An 11861-nucleotide genomic window follows, 5' to 3' on the forward strand; every position below is an offset into this window, starting at 1 on the left:
TGAACGAAGTGTCAGTGTGTGTGTGTGTGTGTGTGTGTGTGTGTGTGTGTGTGCGTGCGCGCGCGTGCGCGTGCGTGCGTGCGTGCGTGTGTGTGTGAGAGAATATTGGCAGGTCAATGCAACTCTGTGTGAGCTAGCTTGCCCACAGCTGTGTGAATGTGTCCAAATGTTGTTTTGTGTGCAACCATACTGTATTTGTGTGTGTCTGAGACAGATTGAGCGAGAGAGAGTAAGATAGATAGATAGATAGATTGATTGATTGATCGATTGATTGATTTAGATAGATAGATGCCTTTATTATCCAAAAGGGGAAAATCAGTTGCCCAGAGGCAGCACAGCAGTTATAAGGTTATTTACAAAGTTACAGAGAAGTATGAAAAAGATAAAAGAAAAACAAGAACAGAGTAGGCCTACAGCAAAGAGCTAGCGGGAACGAATAATATGCTGTATAGGCCTATAGCCTATATATACACACACATAAAGTGTCCTTAAAGGAGTAGTTCACCCCCAAAATGACTTTTTTTCTATTGATTAGTCATGCCATGGAGACTAGAGTTAAATAATAATTTTTTGTTTTTTGTCACATTCCTAAGACAAAATTTGATTCAAGTAAATTTACCCCCATTGATTCCAGATGGTGACCCGTTTCGAAACGGGTCACCATCGAAGCGGGTCACCCGTTTCGAAACGGGTCACCATCCGGAAGAATGGGGGTAAATTTATTGTTATCACATTTTTGTCTTAGGAATGCGACAAAAAACTAAAAATATTATTGTACTCTAGTCTCCATGGCATGACTAATCAATAGAAAAAAAATCATTTTGGGGGTGAACTACTCCTTTAAGCACAACTATCACTATAATACAGTGCCCAAATCAAAGTGACCATAACAGTCAATTGAAGTTAGTGCAACAAGTATCTCACCATCATCTCAAGCACAAGCAGAAATACTCAAAACCACTAACACAACTTAACAATGCAGTGTCCAAAGGAAACTAGAAAAAGAAAGAAAAAAAAAACAAGAAAGGGTGACGCAGCAAGACACACAAGAGCACCATCCCTGGAAGGTCCTTAGAGGTCAGAGTCAACGCCTATGTGAAGTGAGCTGCATTAGCGTTAGCTGCAATAAGACTTCCGGTGCCGAATAAGAGTACCCCTGAGGCAATTGAAAAATGTTGAAAAACAAGTAATTGTCCCATGATATGCACATTCAAAATATAGATTAAGCATTAAAAGGAACACACACAATGCTAATTGTGTTTCTGGGTAAAATAAAACGTTTTATTAACATTAGAAAAACATTATAAATGGATAAATGCAGTTCACTGGAGTGCATAGCCTTTACAAATTGGGCACTGGACAGGAGGCGGCTCTTTGCGTCGGCACTTTCAACACACGCACGCGTTCGGGGAGACCTCCTCTATCACTCCACACTCTCCGCTAAGCAGGAGAGGTGTAAAATCAATTTCTGTTGGCTTTCCAGTGCAGCCACTCGCTCAAAAAAGTGACATTTTCAGACATTTTCAAACTCTAGTTGGCGCTGGAGAGCAGACGGCTCTTTGCGTCGGCACTTTGAACACACGCACGCGTTCGGGGAGACCTCCTCTATCACTCCACACTCTCCGCTAAGCAGGAGAGGTGTAAAATAAATTTCTGTTGGCTTTCCAGTGCAGCCACTTGCTCAAAAAAGTGAAATTTTCAGACATTTTCAAACTCTAGTTGGCGCTGGAGAGCAGACGGCTCTTTGCGTCAGCACTTTGAACAAATGCACGCGTTCGGGGAGACCTCCTCTATCACTCCACACTCTCCGCTAAGCAGGAGAGGTGTAAAATCAATTTAGAAAATAAATCTGGTATTACCTGGGCCCATAACATGTTAAGTTTAGCAGCCTTCAGCGCTCTATACTTGTACCAGAAATACTCGAAGTGCAAAAATACAGACGGAGGAAATAACAAATAAGACACAGGGAGGCATCAGCTCTGGCTGCTGGAACTCATTTGACACACAACTGAACCTGGTTTATTAAGTCAGCCTTATATAGGGACCGCAAGCAATTCCTGTCCAGTACTTCACAATAAAAGTATCTACACCACAATTATTCAGTCCATAATAAATACAACAATAAATACAATTGAGGTCATATCTTAACACTCATCATCAGCCATTCATTGTCTCCACCAGCCGAAGGTATGGGGGAGACTAGAGTATGTTTTCCCCTCCATCCGTCCGCGTCCGTGCGTGCGTCCGTCCGTGCGTCCTCGCAGTTTGTTACCACCTAATCTCAGTCGCCGTTGGCCCGGTCGCTGCCAAAATGAGCACACACACTCCCTGGATGCCAATTCAGAAACCTCTGACCCACATTTTTCAAATGGGCCATTGGGCCTGTTCTAGCACCACCATGAGGCCGAAGTTCGCAAAACACATTTCTCTACACTACTCTTAAGCCTTTTGCACACAGGCGCGTTTATCCGCACGGATAAAACGGACAATTTTTTTTTTTTTAAAGAAAACAATGGGCCTCATTCACCAATAAGTTCTTAACTTTCTTCTTAACCTGTTCTTAAATTTCTTCCTAAGTGAATTCCTAAGTGAAGTTGAGTCCGATTCATGAAACGTTCTTAGGAAGGCAAAATTGTTCTTAACTATTTTCTTATCATGATGAATGCCAATCCTCGTAACCTCGGTGTGCCAGCTAATACTAATTATCATATAGACGCCCCACATATCCCAATTTGCATCCCTATTACCATAGGGAGCCACCCACAAATTCCCATATAAGGCACGACTTCATGACACTCTCTGCAGTCACACCTGAGTTTGATTGCTGTACACAGAAATCACAAGAAATCAGTCACATAAAGTTGAGAGAATGAAGTCAAGAATCCCTAAAGTGTAAAGATGGTGGAACACTAGACTCCAAACACCAGTAAGACTCCCTAATCGGGAGATAAGCGACCGTTGGTCGCTTATCTCCACAAATAGGCCAAAAGTTTGTTTTACCAATTATCAAGACATACGGGCAGTTGACAGTTTGCCATGGTTACTCATTGAAGTTGAATCTCCATATATGGAGATAACCTACGCATCACACTAAGTCTGACCTCACCAGCCCATATTTGGGCATGAGCAACTTATGTCTCCATATATGGAGATATGATGACATCACACAGTCCTCAGCCGATGATGTGGCGTGATGTCATACAATACACAAACGAGCCCTACAGTATAAAGGGGCAATTCTTGCCAGGAAAGAAGCATTTCTTCGACTCAGACCTTATCGCCAGGGTTGGCTTATAGCAGCTGTCGGTAGGACCATATATGGATTCTGTTAGTGTGGATCTCCTAACAGGGCATCATCTGGGATACAATCCCTTTTATGCCCATATATGGAGATCCCTAACAGAATCCCTTTCATGCCCATATATGGAGATCCCTAACAGAATCCCTTTTATGCCCATATATGGAGATCCCTAACAGCATCCCTTTTATGCCCATATATGGAGATCACTAACAGCTAACAGAATCCATTTTATGCCCATATATGGAGATCCCTAACAGAATCCCTTTTATGCCCATATATGGAGATCCCTAACAGAATCCCTTTTATGCCCATATATGGAAATCCCCAACAGAATCCCTTTTATGCCCATATATGGAGATCCCTAACAGAATCCCTTTTATGCCCATATATGGAGATCCCTAACAGAATCCCTTGTATGCCCATATATGGAGATCCCTAACAGAATCCCTTTTATGCCCATATATGGAGATCCCTAAAAGAATCCCTTTTATGCCCATATATTATGGAGAAATCCCTGCTCTGAGTATCTGACATCAGTGTGATGTCACCTGTTTATGCCCATATATGGAGATCCCTGCTCTGCGTATCTGGTTGCTATGGTAAACAGTTGGTTGCTAGGGTAAAAAAACATGGTTGCTATGGTAAACAGTTGGTTGCTAGGGTAAACAGTTGGTTGCTAGGGTAAAACCATGGTTGCTAAGGTGGTTGCTAACGTACACTAACAGACCAGCAACAACAGACTGTTGCCACAGCAACGTACACAAAGGTTTGTGTACACATGTGGTGTGATGTCATACTGATGCGGAGATATGAGCAGGGCAAAGGTGTGACGTGTGACGTGTGACGGACGGACGGACGGACGGACGGCCGGTGGAGGTTTTCATAGTAAACTGCTCCCTGACGGTCGCAATTAAAAAGATATACTGTATACCAGTAAGACTCCCTAATCGGGAGATAAGCGACCGTTGGTCGCTTATCTCCACAAATAGGCCAAAAGTTTGTTTTACCAATTATCAAGACATACGGGCAGTTGACAGTTTGCCATGGTTACTCATTGAAGTTGAATCTCCATATATGGAGACATAAGTTGCTCATACCATAGCAACCATGTTTTTTACAGGGCCTGGGATTGATGACATCAGAAATCTCCATATATGGGCATGAAAGGGATTTTGTTTCTGGAAATATGTCTGTGGGGTGCCACATTTGGAATAAAACACTTACATCACACATCTGGATATCCATACAGCCCATCTAGTTTGCCTGTGTCCATTTATGCCCATATATCTGATGACATTGGGACACTGATCTCCATATATGGGCATAAAACTTATGTTAATTAGTAAAGCCTGGGGATCTCCATATATGGGCATGAGGGGTACCCTAAAAGGGCATCATCTGGGAATAGCAAATATAGTTATCCTAGAAAGTGAAAATCTTACATGAAAGGCCATAACTACCTACCTACCACCATACTGCATTCCTCATTAAACTACCTACCAGTAAGATGCCTATAGGGAGAAAAGCAAAGGGCGAGGTTGCACCATTTCTTGGTCTTCTGGCCAGTGATGTATATCGGACCATTTAACCATATATGGAGACATCTGGTACCCAAAGATATTCACAGATATGGGCTTAATATTGATGACATAAGGGATCTCCATATATGGGCGTAAAAGGGATTTGGTTCCCCTGGCATCACAGGGATCTCCATATATGGGCATAAAATGGATTTGGTTACCCTGGCAACACAGGGATCTCCATATCTCCATATATGGGCATAAAAGGGATTTGGTTCCCCTGGCATCACAGGGATCTCCATATGGGCATAAAAGGGATTTGGTTCCCCTGACATTACAGTGATGTCAGTGGCTGGTTCTACAGAGGGGATCTCCATTTATGGGCATAAAAGGGAATGTATGTATGATGATGTCAGATATCATAGACGTCATAGGACTTTCACATAACGAATAACTGAGTAAGCATGTAAACCCGTAAAATCTATATTTGGGCATGGCTGATTTATGACCTCATCATGATGACACGAGCAAACACAGCTGAATTGTATAAATGATCAGTGCAGAAACCAACAGAAGTATTTGACCAAGACTCTTCGATTTAAACATCAACAAAGGTGTGACGTTTGTTGATGGTCACAAAGGTGTGACGGACGGACGGACGGACGGACGGTGGAGGTTTTCATAGTAAACTGCTCCCTGACGGTCGCAATCAATACTTCTGTGGAGGTACTTCTGAAGTGAACAGCTAATTATTTGTATTTAATGAATGAATATATTTTATTATTTCACTATAGACATCAAGGTAAATTTGCTGAAATTAGAATGTTATCCATATTTCATGTTTGGAAATTGCATTATTAGTGGATATAAAACATTGTATTACTGAAAGCTGGTGGGTGGGTATAGAGAGGCTTTAAGTTAGCAGCTGCTTGGTATGTAATGGGGTGAAGTAGGGTAGGGGTGTGGTTGGGATATGGTGCAAGGGGGGCTTTCAGGTAGGAAGGGGACAGGAAAATGGGCGTGTGGCAGCTGTTGGGATATGGGGGTGAGGTTGTAGTAGGGAGTTGTGTTATGAGGGGGGGGGGGTGAAGGGTTTGGGGGGGGGGGGGCATTTTGGGTTGGGATGCAATTTCAGACTTGTTGAAAACTAGTCTAAAAAAGCAGTGGTTCTAAACATGTTTATGTCAAGGACCACCACATTCTGCAGACCCCCACCTGAAAATATTTTCTGCCCGAGAAGATTTTTCAAGATTTATCATTGTTTAAAAAATATCCGATCTACAAGCTCAAAATGGGCTGTAATGGTAATGCCTTGTGAGCTTGTAGATCGGCTATTTTCAAACAAAGTTTAAAACTGGGTTAAAATGGTAAAACTCTTCCTCGTTTTACAGTTGACCCCCTGGAACTTCCTAAAGGACCCCTGGGGGTCCCCAAACCACACTTTGAGAACCACTGCTCTAAAGACATGATACAAATGTTTTGGTGATTTAAATCATATTATTATACAACTGTAGAATTGAAGAAACAATTCTAAAAATACAAATTATTTTTGCACAACATGTCACACTTAAGAACTAAAAGGCTGCCCTAAGAGTGCTCTACAGTATGCGTAGATTTCTTCTTAACATAAGAACAAATCACAGCTAAGAAAACATTGGTGTATGCCAAATCTTCGTAAAAAAACTTCTTAAAAGGGTCTAAGAAGAAATTTCTTCGTAAGAACATTCGTAAGTAGGTTGGTGAATCGGGCCCAATGATTCTCTACAACCTCATGCACACCGGATCCAAATTAGCCGTGCTACAAGTGGCTGTGGCCGTGTGTTTTTTTCTCGATCGAACCCAGTTCGATTTGTGCATCTTGTCGTATGCGGTAAAAAACTATCACTCCTTTTATGACTCCTTTTGGGATCCGCAGCGCCGATTCCGCACAGCATTGCACACCAAATCCAATGCATTTTATTCATGCTGCAAACGGAAAAAAAACGCAACTGTCCTGTGTGCAAAAGGGCTTTTGTCCAAAAATCCTACAAATCGGTAGGCAGTATCTCGACAGTCATGTGATCGTCATGGATCTGTCCGATTTTACATATTCCATCCTGATTGGCTTCCAAAGTTTTGTTTGTAGGATTGAGCCGTTTTGAACAAAATACCTCAAATCACAAACGTGTAATTGTCATGAAATCGCACACACACATTCCCACTAGGCCGAGGAAGAAATGCCACTTGTTTTTAAATCAGCCTCATGGTGGCGCTATAACATGCCGATTTGTGGTTTTACTATACTGTACCTCCACCGATCAGTGTCAAACTTTGTACACGCACTCCCTAGAGGCCAAGGAAAAACCTTTTCACTGCATTTTTCAGCGCCACCTTTGGGCCGACTTATGTAAAACACATTTTTGGATATTACTCCTTCAGATTTTCTCCAAAAATAACACAAATCAGTACACAGTATCTCTATAGTCATGTGATCAAGTCTGATCCTTCTGATATTTCATATTCCATCCTGATTGGCTAATATTAGCTTCCAAAGTTTGCAGGATTGCTCCGTTTTTGAACAAAATGCCTCAAATCATCAACGCATCTTGTGATTACCGTGAAATTTGCCACACATATTCCCATTATGTACTCTTTTCACATTGGCCTGTTATAGCGCTACCAGCAGGTAGACTTAAGCAAAACACATTTTTGGAACAATGCCTCAAATCATGCATGCAGTATCCGATTGCCATGAAAGGTCTAAGGTGAAGAACATATGCCACCCTTTTTACATTCGCCTAGCACCACCAGGACGCCTGGCCTGGAGACCTGTGCTCGGAAGAGCACTGCTTCTAGTTGCCCTTATTTTCGGGAAAATGTTTGAAACTCCCCAAAAAAGGTTCCCTGATTAAGCCAACAACAGGCCCTCAGCCTACACTAGGTTTAGGAACCACTGGTTTAGGGTATCAGAGGGGGGTAAAGATCCAAAACACACTGGTTTGGGTCTCAGAGGGGGATTAAGATCCCAAACACACAGCACAACAAGGAGAGGAAGGTTTGTGTTGTTATCAGTCCACCATGTTTTATGGAACGTACATGTTGCTCCAAAATGTTTAATCAATGTCTCCATGTTCATCTCAAACACATGATTAAAAGATTAATGATCTTTTTTTTTTTAAAGATTAATGATGCAAGGCAGTGGTTAAATGTCTGAAAATACACGTGAATCTAACACACATGCGCTGGTGCTGTCTAACAATATGTACAGCAGTGCAGTTATTTAAGTTTATCTATAGGAGGGAATAGAAGATGGATGGAATAAAATTAGACAAGCAGGCCTACTATAGCCACACTAACTAATGATGATGTCAATGGAGATAGCTGTACTTGTTAGTCCTTGCCACTTTTATGCCCATGAGATCTCTATATCTGTCAGTACTTGTCCCTTTTATCCTCATATATGGAGATCTCTGTATCTGTCCGTCCTTGTCCATTTTGTGCCCATATATGGAGATCCCTGATGTCATCAGTCCAGCCCATTTGTGCCCCATTCTTGACCATATATGGAGCTGACTGATTTGTTTGCTAATGCCATAACGACACATTGAGGTTAGACAACACAAACTATATTTGGGCAGAACTGCATTGGGAGCTCCTTATATGGTTATGGCTGAGTCATGGTGACATCAGCGTGATGTCAGAGTTCGGTCCGCCGTCCTTTAAAAGGAACTGAAACTCTGTGTGTTTCCACTAACCGACCCCTAATAATTAGTTTATGACACTGTTTGACGGTGGTTCTTGGTGTGTGAAATGTTTCACTGGACATTACATCGAAGAGGAGGACAAAATGTCTCCCATACTGCTGCTGTTGCAGTAGAACACAAGGTTTACCACTTTGGAGGGAGACATGATGACAGTGATCAGATTGAAGTGGACATCTTCAACACAGTGTCTTTGTGCCGGACGAAGTTTCCCCCCGTGACGACTGGAAGAGGAAAGCGTCCTGTTGAGGTTCCCTCCGAGCGCTGGGGCCACACAGCTGTGCTTATAAATCACATTGTCTACATCTGGGGAGGTCATCCTGTCTGCAACCTTCTCTATGCCTTTGATGCCGACGCCCACAGATGGTTCAAGCCGGAGATTTCTGGAACCGTTCCGGAGGCGAGGCTCGAACACTTAGCCTGTGTCTTGAGGAAGGTCATGTATATCTGTGGAGGATGGAACCAGCACATTAGACGCATTAATGACATCTACAAGTTGGACACCACCACAATGGTCTGGTCTTTAATTGACACCAGTGGCTCTTTTTCAACACAAATGCAACACTCTGCCACCATGATTGGAACAAAGATGTTTGTAGTCGGGGGAGCAGCAAACATCAGAATGTTTGACACAGAGACCAACAGGTGGCTGGACACATCTTCTGCACCTAACCCTGTTCCAGGAGTATACTGGACTCATTCAGCCTTTGCCTACAATGGAGAGCTGTATATACTTTTTGGATTTCACAGATTTCGCAGACTTTGGCAGACACAAACCGGTCTGTGGAAATTCAACCCAGAGACCTTTTCCTGGAAGAAGGTTGAGACCAAGGGGAAACACCCATGTATCTCTTATGCGAGGATGAGGATGTGCTGTTGCATGGCGGGAGATCGTATCATCTTCTCTGGAGGACAAACATTCCACCATAAACTTCATCTTGATGATCTGTTGATCTTAGATTTAAATCCAACACTGCAGACACTCTGCAAGCTAGCAGTTCTTCAGTACGGGGTGGAGCAGAAGGAACTCCCACACAGCCTCAGAGGGGAACTGGCAGCCATGGCTGAAGAACACTAGAAAGGTTCACATGCTGCTGCTCAGTGGAGAAAAAAAAAACACCTCTGCCAGGAAGTGTGGCCAGTGTTAGGCCACCGGCCCATGAACCAGGGAAGCAGGAATAATGATGCGGAGAGAGTAGGGATGGAAATAAGATAACATAAAAACTTTACTTTAGAAGTAGAAACAGGGACAAAATGTGGACTCACTCTGGGTCGCGGATAAAGGAGGGTCAAGGAGTGGCGTTGTCTGTCCCGTACATGTCCCGTGCATGCTTGACCAATTGAGGATTGGTCAAGCTTCACATGACAATTTGGCCCTCCAGACAAAATCATTAATTCATTCAGAATTCAGAAAAAAATAGAACTAAAGCACATAGAAAGTATAGATCTAGAACACAGATAGAAAGTATAGATCTAGAACACAGAATGTATAGATCTAGAACACAGATTTCATAGCTCTAGAACACATAGAATACAAATTCACCGCCTCACTTCGAACCAAAGTTTGATTTTTAATGAGTCTGAAGTGGGATGTGTGTCCACAAGTATGGAAGGAAGCTAAAGTTATTCCTATACCCAAACATGCAAAAACAAACATCACAGGGGGGAAACAGTCGCCCCATAAGCATTCTGCCAGTTCTTGCTAAATTGATGGAAAGAATTGTCTTCAACCAAATTCAATCATATTTTTTAGACAGGGAGAAACCTGTAAAAACCTGATTAAAGGGTGTACCAAACTTTTCTCAATTGATTCTTATGTATTTTGACCTGTAAAATCCATTTATGCAATGTACATTTTTATATTCTATCTATAAATGCGACAAATCTCTGCGTGTATGTATCTCTGCGTGTATGTAACCCGCGTATCTCGAGAACCGTTCGTCCCACCGGCTTCAGATTCGGCACGTGTGTTCGAGTGCAGTGCCGGGCCTCGACCCGACCCGACGTGCGGTTTTCCTAAACCGGCGCGAAACGTTCGGAATCTCCTTATGCGGAGCTGATTGTTGACATCAGGCTGTACCGGAGGAAATCGGCGCAAGCGCTTCATAAAAGGCTCTGACATCACGTACGCCACATGAGTCAATGGGCATAAATGGACACAGGCAAACAGATGGTCAAAACGGGTCCTATGACAACCTTGATTTCCTGGGATTTTGGCAGTACCAGATACACGTTGTCGGGTGCCTGTTCCCCGCTTTTCCCTTGTGCCTCCTTTGATTGTTGGTTCACGATACTGGTCCCAGACGATGAAGTTGTTAACAGATGCACAGTTTCCAGAGGACAAGGATGTCTACATTACTGCAGGTGATCAAGTCCACCACATTGGAAACAGTACACCAATGGATCAATGCAACCATGAGGAAGCTGACACTTGTGTCCTAGTACATCTTCTCCATGACCTCCAAACATCATCACTTGGGATGGTGCATTGTGCATACTGGAGACACAGATGTTGTTGTAGTGCTTCTGTCTAATTTCCATCACATCCAGGCTCTGAATCCGGCTGCGGAAATCTGGATCTCCTTCAAAGCTGGAAAGACTACTAGGATGATCTCCTTAAATACCATCGCCACAATTCCTCATGGAGGAATTTGCAACCCTCGTCGGCACTCCATATATTATAAAGCATCTCCAAGGCTGAAAGAAGTGGCAGCAAACTTTGTCTGTAGGCTGTACACTGACGACTCAAATGAGGGCAATGATGTTGATCATGTCCGAATGGCACAATTCTCGCAGAAAACCAGGGACGTGGAGAGAATTCCGCCAACTAGGGATGCGTTGGATCAGCATCTGAATAGGAGCATCTTCCAAGCAAGCATTTGGATGACAGCCCATATGTATGTATCTGCAATATGTGTATTGTAGTACTATGTAAATTTAACTAATGAATTAAATCATTCATTCATTCATTCAATCATGTCCATGATGCCCATCCACAGTCCTACTGATTTTGGGTGGAAGGAAGAGGACGGCAAGCTGCTTTCCATTTGGACCACTCTGCCCCTCGCCAAGGACATATTGAAGTTTGATGTGAAGTGCACTTGTAAAAGTCCCTGTATGCCAACCTGCACTCCGTGCAGTTGCATGAAGGCAAAATTGAAATGCACACATCTTTGCAAATGTACTCGTGAGAACTAGCTAGACCAGAACAGACTGTATATTAAATTAGAATGTTTATTCTTTGTTAAAATATTGTTCTAGTAGTTGTTAAAGCCAATGGTGCTAAAATGTAACTGTATT

The sequence above is a fragment of the Nannobrachium achirus genome (genome assembly GCF_963921795.1).
Source record: "Nannobrachium achirus genome assembly, chromosome: 3".
NCBI lineage: Eukaryota > Metazoa > Chordata > Actinopteri > Myctophiformes > Myctophidae > Nannobrachium > Nannobrachium achirus.